Below are 8,257 nucleotides of genomic sequence, written 5' to 3' on the forward strand. Positions count from 1 at the left end.
TTATTACAACATCAGGTAGAAAAGAAAGCTGCGCAGCAAGCTAGCGTAGCATATGATAAGAATAAGAGTCATGGGGACTGCTACGACTGTCCGTTACCCCCTACCACATCTACAGTCGTTTTGCCACCAACATCGGCTCCTCCTTCAAGCAGCAGCTCACCCCCCGCGGATGCTGTAACAGCACCGTCCGCACCACCTGTGCCATGGCCAGACCCTCCGTTTCCTCCTCCTTGTAATGAGCCGATCCCTGGGGCAAAAAGTGACCTAGCGGGGGCCGTCGCAAGGGAGCGAAGGGAGGCATGGGCGGCGGTAGCAAAAGAGATCATGGATTCGGGGGATAGTGGAGCTATAGCTGCAGCGGTGGAGGTTGCTTGTCCGGTGGTATTTTCGCCTGTGCAGGGGAACAGATATGAAGCCACAATTACAGCGCTGGACTGGAAGCTGCTGTCACAATTACGGTCCACAGTTAGTCAGTTTGGGGTGACCGGTGAGCCCACAAAACAGATACTTGATTACATCTGGGGGACTCAGGTATTACTGCCGGCTGATTGCAGAGGAGTAGCGAAGCTTATCTTCACTCAGCATCAGCAGCTCTTGTTTAATGCACACTGGCAGGCACTTTGCCAGGAATGTGTAGCGACACAACGGCAGCAAGGCGACCCGTTACACGGAATAACCCTGGATGAGCTAATGGGTTCAGGACCTTTTCTTCGTACAGAGCAGCAGGCATTAATTGGTCCTGAAAAATGTCGGGAGGCTATGCGCTTAGTACGAATGGCCATAGACAGGATAAAAGAGCCAGGCGGGGTCCCCTCTTATATGGGAATAAAGCAAGGAAGAGATGAATCATTTGGATCTTTTATAGATAAGGCAGCCGCTGCTATCGAAGGGGCGGGAGTCCCTGACTTTATGACAAGTGCTTTACTGAAACAATGTGCACTCCAGAATAGTAACCAGGCTACAAGGAACGTATTAAATACCTTAGGAGCTAATTGGTCTATAGAGGAAGCGTTAGAACGATTGGCAAATATGCCCATAGGGAATCAGCTGATGTTAGTAGAAGCTATTAAGGAGTTAGGTGTAGGATTGCAAAAACAAGCGGCAGCTTCGCAGAGTCAGGTATTAGCTGCTCTTGCACCCCTACAAGCGGCGGCTATAAATAAGCCACGGGCTCCATCTACTGGCCGATTTAAATGTTACCGGTGCGGAGGCATGGGACATACGCGACGAGACTGTCAGACAGCTGGCGTCTGGTGCCAGAGTTGTCGCTCTGATACCCACAGCACCGGAGCTTGCCGATACCGCTCGGGAAACATAAAGACGAGCGCGTTCAACAGCCGCCGCGCCCAGACACAAGTAGCCGCTGCCAACACCTCGGCCCAGCTGCACTCCAGCCAGCCACTGCCGGGAGCCTCGGGCTGGACGTGGCAGCCTCAGTAGCGATAACACTGATGACCACCCAACCGGAAAAGGTGCCGACTGGAATAAAGGGACCAAGCATCATTAATGGACAACCTATGGGAGCTTTGCTTCTGGGACGATCGTCAGCCACCATGATGGGATTATTTGTTTTACCTGGAGTAATAGATGCTGATTATACGGGAGAAATCTACGTCATGGTACATACTCCTTTTCCACCGATACAAATCGAGAAAGGGCAGAGGATAGCCCAATTGGTTCCATTGGAGCAGATTGCTAAAACATTGCCCCCTTGTCAATTACAGTCGAGGGGAGAACGAGGCTTTGGTTCCACTGGAGGACTTACTTTATTAACAATGAATTTGAATGATCGGCCTAAGCGCACTGTAACAATAGAGCATCTGGGGGGGAGACAAACCTTGGAAGGTTTATTAGATACTGGTGCGGACTCCAGCATTATTAGTCCAGATTACTGGCCTCACAACTGGCCATTACAGCCAACCACAATGACAGTTACCGGGGTTGGGGGCCTGACACTTGCTAGAAAGTCACCCATGTTGTCTGTAACTATTGATGGAAAAACTTTACGGAATGTTTTTTCAATTGTACCCTTACCCCCTACAGTGCAGTGCCTCATTGGTCGGGACATTCTGGCTCAACTGGGAATAGTGTTGACAAATGAGCACCCTTTGGGCTAGTGGCCATTGCGTGGACTTTCCCGATCCCGCTGACCTGGACCACGGATGTCCCAGTATGGGTTAAGCAATGGCCACTAAAAAGGGAAAGTCTGGAGCAAGCACATATGCTAGTACAAGAACAATATAAGCAAGGTCATTTGAAGTTGTCGACCAGCCCATGGAATACACCTATTTTTGTCATTAAAAAGAAATCAGGAAAGTATCGCTTGCTACATGATTTACGGGCTGTAAATGAACAAATGGAACCTATGGGAGCCTTACAACCAGGCTTACCTAACCCAGCAATGTTGCCAAAGGACTGGCCATTGTTAATTGTAGATCTTAAGGACTGCTTCTTTACTATTGCTCTTCACCCTAGAGATACCCGAAGGTTTGCTTTTACTTTACCGGCATTAAATAGGGAAGAGCCAGATAAGAGGTTTGAATGGGTTAAACTTCCACAGGGTATGAGAAACAACGCCACCTTATGTCAATTGTATGTTGACAATGCTTTACAACCCTTACGGCAAGCCTGGTCCGAAACCATCATTTATCATTATATGGACGATATTCTATTTGCTCAGCAGCAACCTTTTACAGGTCAACAAATTCAAAAAATACATGATGCTCTGAAACTACATGGGTTGGTTGTAGCTCCTGAAAAAATTCAACTATCTGCACCCTGGAAGTATCTAGGATGGACACTTACTGGTCAGGTTGTTACCCCCCAGAAACTGCAATTAAACGTTGAAATACGTACATTGAATGATGCCCAAAGGTTACTTGGTGATTTACAATGGCTGCGTCCTATTGTGGGCATCCCGAATGAGCTATTAGATAAACTTCGACCCTTACTAAAAGGAACTGATCCGGCACAGCCTGTTCATATAACCTCTGAGCAGGTTAGGACATTACAACAGATACTGGACTGTGTGACACAAGGCAGTGTCCGGAGACGAGACCTTAACCTCCCTATACAGCTGACAGTTTGGTGTGGAACTAAATACTTACTAGGTGCACTTACTCAGCAAAACAGAAAAATGGGGGAGGCGTGGGCTTTGGAATGGATATCTCCTCCACTTCAACAGCATAAAACCCTTCTTCAAAAAACTGAAATTTTGGCTGAGTTGCTCAAAAAGGGTCGTGAACGGACACTACAGGTCATGGGAAAGGAGCCTGCTCAGATACGGGTACCAATGAAGAAAGATACATTGACCTGGTACCTGTTAAACAGTGTGGAATTACAAGAGGCACTGTTGGGAGCTGGAAGTGTGATTGCCACTGATGATATCCCCAATATACCGTTGAATTGGATAGGGCAACGGGGTTGGATTCAATGCCCAAAAAGGTCACAGAAACCCCTGTCAGGATGCCATAACAGCCTACACGGATGCAGGAAGAAAATCCAGAATTGCTGCAGTGACCTGGCAGGAAAAGGGACAATGGCACCATCAGATTCTCCAGGCCTCCGAGTTGGATACTTTACAAACGATGGAGTTATTGGCTGTTGTTTGGGCCATGATGCATTTTTCTGGGCCCCTCAATATAGTGACAGATTCTTTATATGTCGCTGGAGTATGCGAGCGAATAGAAGATGCCTCTATAAAAGAGGTTCAGAACAGGAGGTTACATGAGCTGTTTATACAGTTACAGAGGGCAATTAAACTGAGGAAGTATCCTTTCTCTGTCATTCATATCAGAAGTCATAAGTGGGATATTGGTCTGGGAGAGGGTAATGCACAAGCAGATAAGCTAGTTTCAATCACACATGTGACTCCAATTCCCAGGCAGACTGTGGCCAGAGAGGCACACTCCATGTTTCACCAAAATGCAAAAGGCCTCCATAGAGAATTTCAGATATCTATGGAAGAGGCACGGGCAATAGTCAAAGCCTGTCCCACATGTAGTCATCATAACGGGGGCTGCGGGTTAGGTCTAGGAGTTAACCCCAGAGGGCTGAATACAAATGAGACCTGGCAAATGGATGTCACACATGTTGCTGAGTTTGGAAGGATAAAGTATGTGCATGTTACTATAGACACCTACAGTCATTTTATATGGGCCACAGCACAAACTGGTGAGAAAGCAGGGCACGTGGAGAGGCATCTCAGTAGCTGCTTTGCTGTAATGGGAGTGCCACGACATATTAAGACAGACAATGGGCCTGCCTACTGCAGCAAAAGAATAAAACAGTTCATGCAAATGTGGGGGATTGAACACGTGACAGGCATCCCTAATTCTCCGACAGGACAAGCGATTGTAGAGAGAGCTAATCGTACTTTGAAAAAATATCTAGGTAAATACAAAGATATTAGAGAGCCGCAAGAAAGGTTGCTAAAGTGTCTATTTGTCTTAAAGCACCTGTGTGTTTTTGGGGAAAGCAAAGTTCCTGCTGTAATTCATCATTATGTAACAGAGAAAGATAGTGTGAGGCAGGACGTACGGGTAAAATACAGAGATCCCAAGACAGGACAATGGCAAGGTCCTGCTAAGGTATTATACTGGGGCCGCGGGTATCTTTGTGTTTCTACCCCTACAGGATCCTTGTGGGTAGCTGCTAAATGGACCCCAGCAGCCGTGTTAGATGGAACCAGACCCCAGACAACTGAGCGAAGAGGACGGTCGGCGAGTGGAGGCAAAGCTGCTGATCACCATTTGACTGATAGTTCTCAAGCTGAAAGGACACTGTAGCTTTGCCATTGACCGAGTGATTGATCGGTGTCAATCCCTGGACAGTATACTAAGCCTGATTCCGGCGCTCCATACATTTTATTATAGAGGGCCTAAGAGATTAGCTTGTATTAAGTGTCAAAATACTCAGTGTGCTGCATGGATATTGTTCTTTTGCAGGGGGTGTCAGCAAACTAAGTGGGTGCATCAGTCACAGTTACCTGAACTGTGGTGCAGAAGCTGTGCATTTTATTGGCAGCGGGACTCCTGGCAAGCAGAACTTCAGACCTTTACAGGATTACCTGGCCGCCAAGGGTTACAGTTGTATGAGTCCCCAGAACAGAAAATTCTCGCATGGTTTAGGTGGGAAACCCAGCACTTTGCCAGACGCGCTTTAGGGCAATCTCAGTCGTGTATCTTACAGTCTAAGTGTGGTCGGGGCATTCCCCTCTCCCAGCTAGATGTAGTAGGTCCGATTCTGAGGGATCAAGATCCTAACCAAGCGTGGGACGATTGTTTAAGGGCTCTAAAAAGATTAAGTCTGGGCGGCTCAAGAAAGAAAAAGGGGAGAGGAAGGAAGAGACATTCTTAACGGTTTGTGGGCAACCTGTTAATTCCCTAAATGTCTGGATGGTTCAAAACAGCGTCCGGGAAGATCAGGGTGATGTGGCAGACTTATGCTGCTGTTTTACTCGTATTTGCCCTCTTAATAGACAGCCCAGACATTGCCAAAGGAGTGGGAACCCACCAAGCATGGGCCCCACCTCAAGACTAATATTTGGATCACCATGGCAAATTTAACTAACCAGGAGGCTATTTGCTTGTCGTTATCTTCTCCCGGTAATCCATTTACAACCTGTTTGGTTGGACTGCCGGCAGATCCCTGGCCATGCCCATCGAAAATACCCACCTGCAAAACCAATGACGCCAGGGTCAGTGTAGATAACTGGGACCAATGGATTTCTCATTTTCGTATAGCACCGCAGGAACCCCAAGAGTTGGAACTGTTAGGCTCAGTGATGGCGGATGCATGCCTTAGGTTTAAGCATAAAAGTCAGCTGCCGGCCAAAAACTATTCTACTATTGTAACCTCCAGCATGGCCATTTACCGTAATGCAACAACCTGGTGCAATTATACCACAAAGAGGGTGTCGATCTCATCAAACGACCCTATTCAATTACCAGCAGGTTACTTTTTAATATGTGGGGATCGTGCGTGGCCCGGTGTCCCATCGATGCTGAGCGGGGGGCCATGTACAATTGGAGAGTTGTCTCTCCTCACACCCAATGCGTCAATGATCCTTAATATGAGCCGCCGCTATCACAGAATTAAAAGAATGGCCCATGCGATTACTGCTGACTGCAAAGATGATGTAAAATTTTGGTCCCCAGGGGCCATAGTGGCAGCATCCTTTTTAGCTCCAGGGGTATCGGCAGCAGGTGCCCATGCCATTTTAAACAAGCTAGGATGCTGGCTGGCTAAACAAACTAATGCCACCTCTTTAGCACTTTCTAGCCTTTTGCTCGATGTTGATTCTATTCGCCATGCAACGCTTCAGAATAGAGCTGCAATTGATTTCCTTTTACTGGCACAGGGCCATGGTTGTGAAGATTTTGAGGGCATGTGTTGCATGAACCTCTCTGATCATTCCCAGTCCATTCACTCCCAGCTCTCTGAGCTGCGAAGGTTAACTGGAAACTTACAGGTAGAATCGGACTCTGGCATTGATGAGTGGCTCAAATCATTAGGCTTGGGATCATGGTTGCGCTCTATTGTTAGAGTCATTATTATAGTAGGCATTATGGCTTTGTTAGTGTCATGGTTTGACCCTAGCACAATGCTAGGGCTTCCATGAAGGGTATATTTCTAAAAGGGTTGCTGTGAGATGTGACCCGGGAACAGAACAAAGTAGGCTCCCATTCGGGGATGGAGGGAAATAAAACAACACTTTATTTATTACAAATCTAAAAAGGAACACATACCAAGCTAAAAAATAAAAACCTTCCAGATACTTTCCTCCTCCCCCTCCTTTTCTCCACACACTCACCACTCCTCAAATTATTAACCCTCAAATTCATCCGGGAGAGAGGAGTCCCCCCTTGCCTCATGGGCCTCCCCCAGAAGCACAATTAAAACTTCCTGTGCTTCCGCATCATCCATGGCCCCGCACAGAGAACATTGGCCCTCGTGACTTCTCCCCCCCCCCATGTCCAGTGCTCTCACCACTGGACACGGGCCAGGACTGCTTTTAGGGCTCCCTGCCTAAAGATGCTTCACTCACTTCCAGAAGCAGCAGTCTCTCAACTTCGGGACACCAGTCCCCCCCACATTTCACCCCCTGGGGCCGAGGGGTCTCATGAGCAGAGATCTTCCTCTCCGTGGAGACAGAGGGCATCTCACACCCTCCTCAGCTGTTTCTGTTCACGCCGCTGCTTCACTCTTGAGTCCCTGGTGTTGCCTCCCCTAAAATACAGTCTCTGGGTCACAGGGGAAAAACACGGGTTTGTCCATGGCTATACAAGAAAGAGTCCAGCCCAAGGCCACTCTATTATCTCTTCCACTCAGGACTCTTCTCTCCTCTTCCAGCTTTTTTCACGCTTGCCTATTTCATCTCTCATTTCTCTCTCTCACCTCATCCTGATTCAGGAGGATTCAGTATTTGTGAGGTTTCTATTAGTCTACAAAGGGGTTAAAATTTTACTTTTGCCTGCTCAAGAACTCTCACAACTGCCAGGTACTTCTCTCTGCCGCATCCCCCGCTTCTGGCTGGCTGAACTGCCAGCACAATTTCTGTCCCTCTCTCCGGGGGAGCTGCCCAGACATCTTAAGTCTCTTCCACCCCTGCATGTTCACCTCTGCACCTTCTGGGGCTCCCGGCCTCCTCCCTGTCATGGCCTCCCCCTCCCCCACCCAGACGCAGCTGGGCAGGGGAGAGGTCGGACCTTACTCACCAACGCCGGATTCCCAAAGAGGAAGTTCTCTGGGAATCTCCTGCTTTTAACCCCTGTGTGTTCTCAGAGGCGTATCCAGACCCTTAGTGGCTATATCACATGCCAATTTTGAATTTGGCCACTGATTGGCCCGACTTAGACTTTTCTAGAAACACATTTCCGGCCAAACCACGACAGTTAGTAGTGTTAGTTTTGCCTTGTTTTTGCATGTGCTTACAGAACATGGTTCAAAGAATGATATTTGCTGCATCTAATCAGACTATGCTTGTGCAACAGAAAAACAGGGGAAGTGTGGAGGATTTTGTGAACAGCTGGCTAGCTAACAAAGGTCACAATGACATAATACCGTTAATTAAGCAAGAAGGAGACGAGGATAGGAGTCAGCAGTCAGTGTCTAAACCTGGCAAGGGCACTGTGCCCTTGGTGCAACATCAGGATGGGGGAGAGGATCGTTAGTTAGAAACATGAAGAAAATATGTAAACAGCTGCAGCATAGTAGCCTCAAGAATGATAAGGTAGGCGTAGTTAGCTGATAAGTA

Source organism: Passer domesticus, chromosome 9 (genome assembly GCF_036417665.1).
Source record: "Passer domesticus isolate bPasDom1 chromosome 9, bPasDom1.hap1, whole genome shotgun sequence".
Lineage (NCBI taxonomy): Eukaryota > Metazoa > Chordata > Aves > Passeriformes > Passeridae > Passer > Passer domesticus.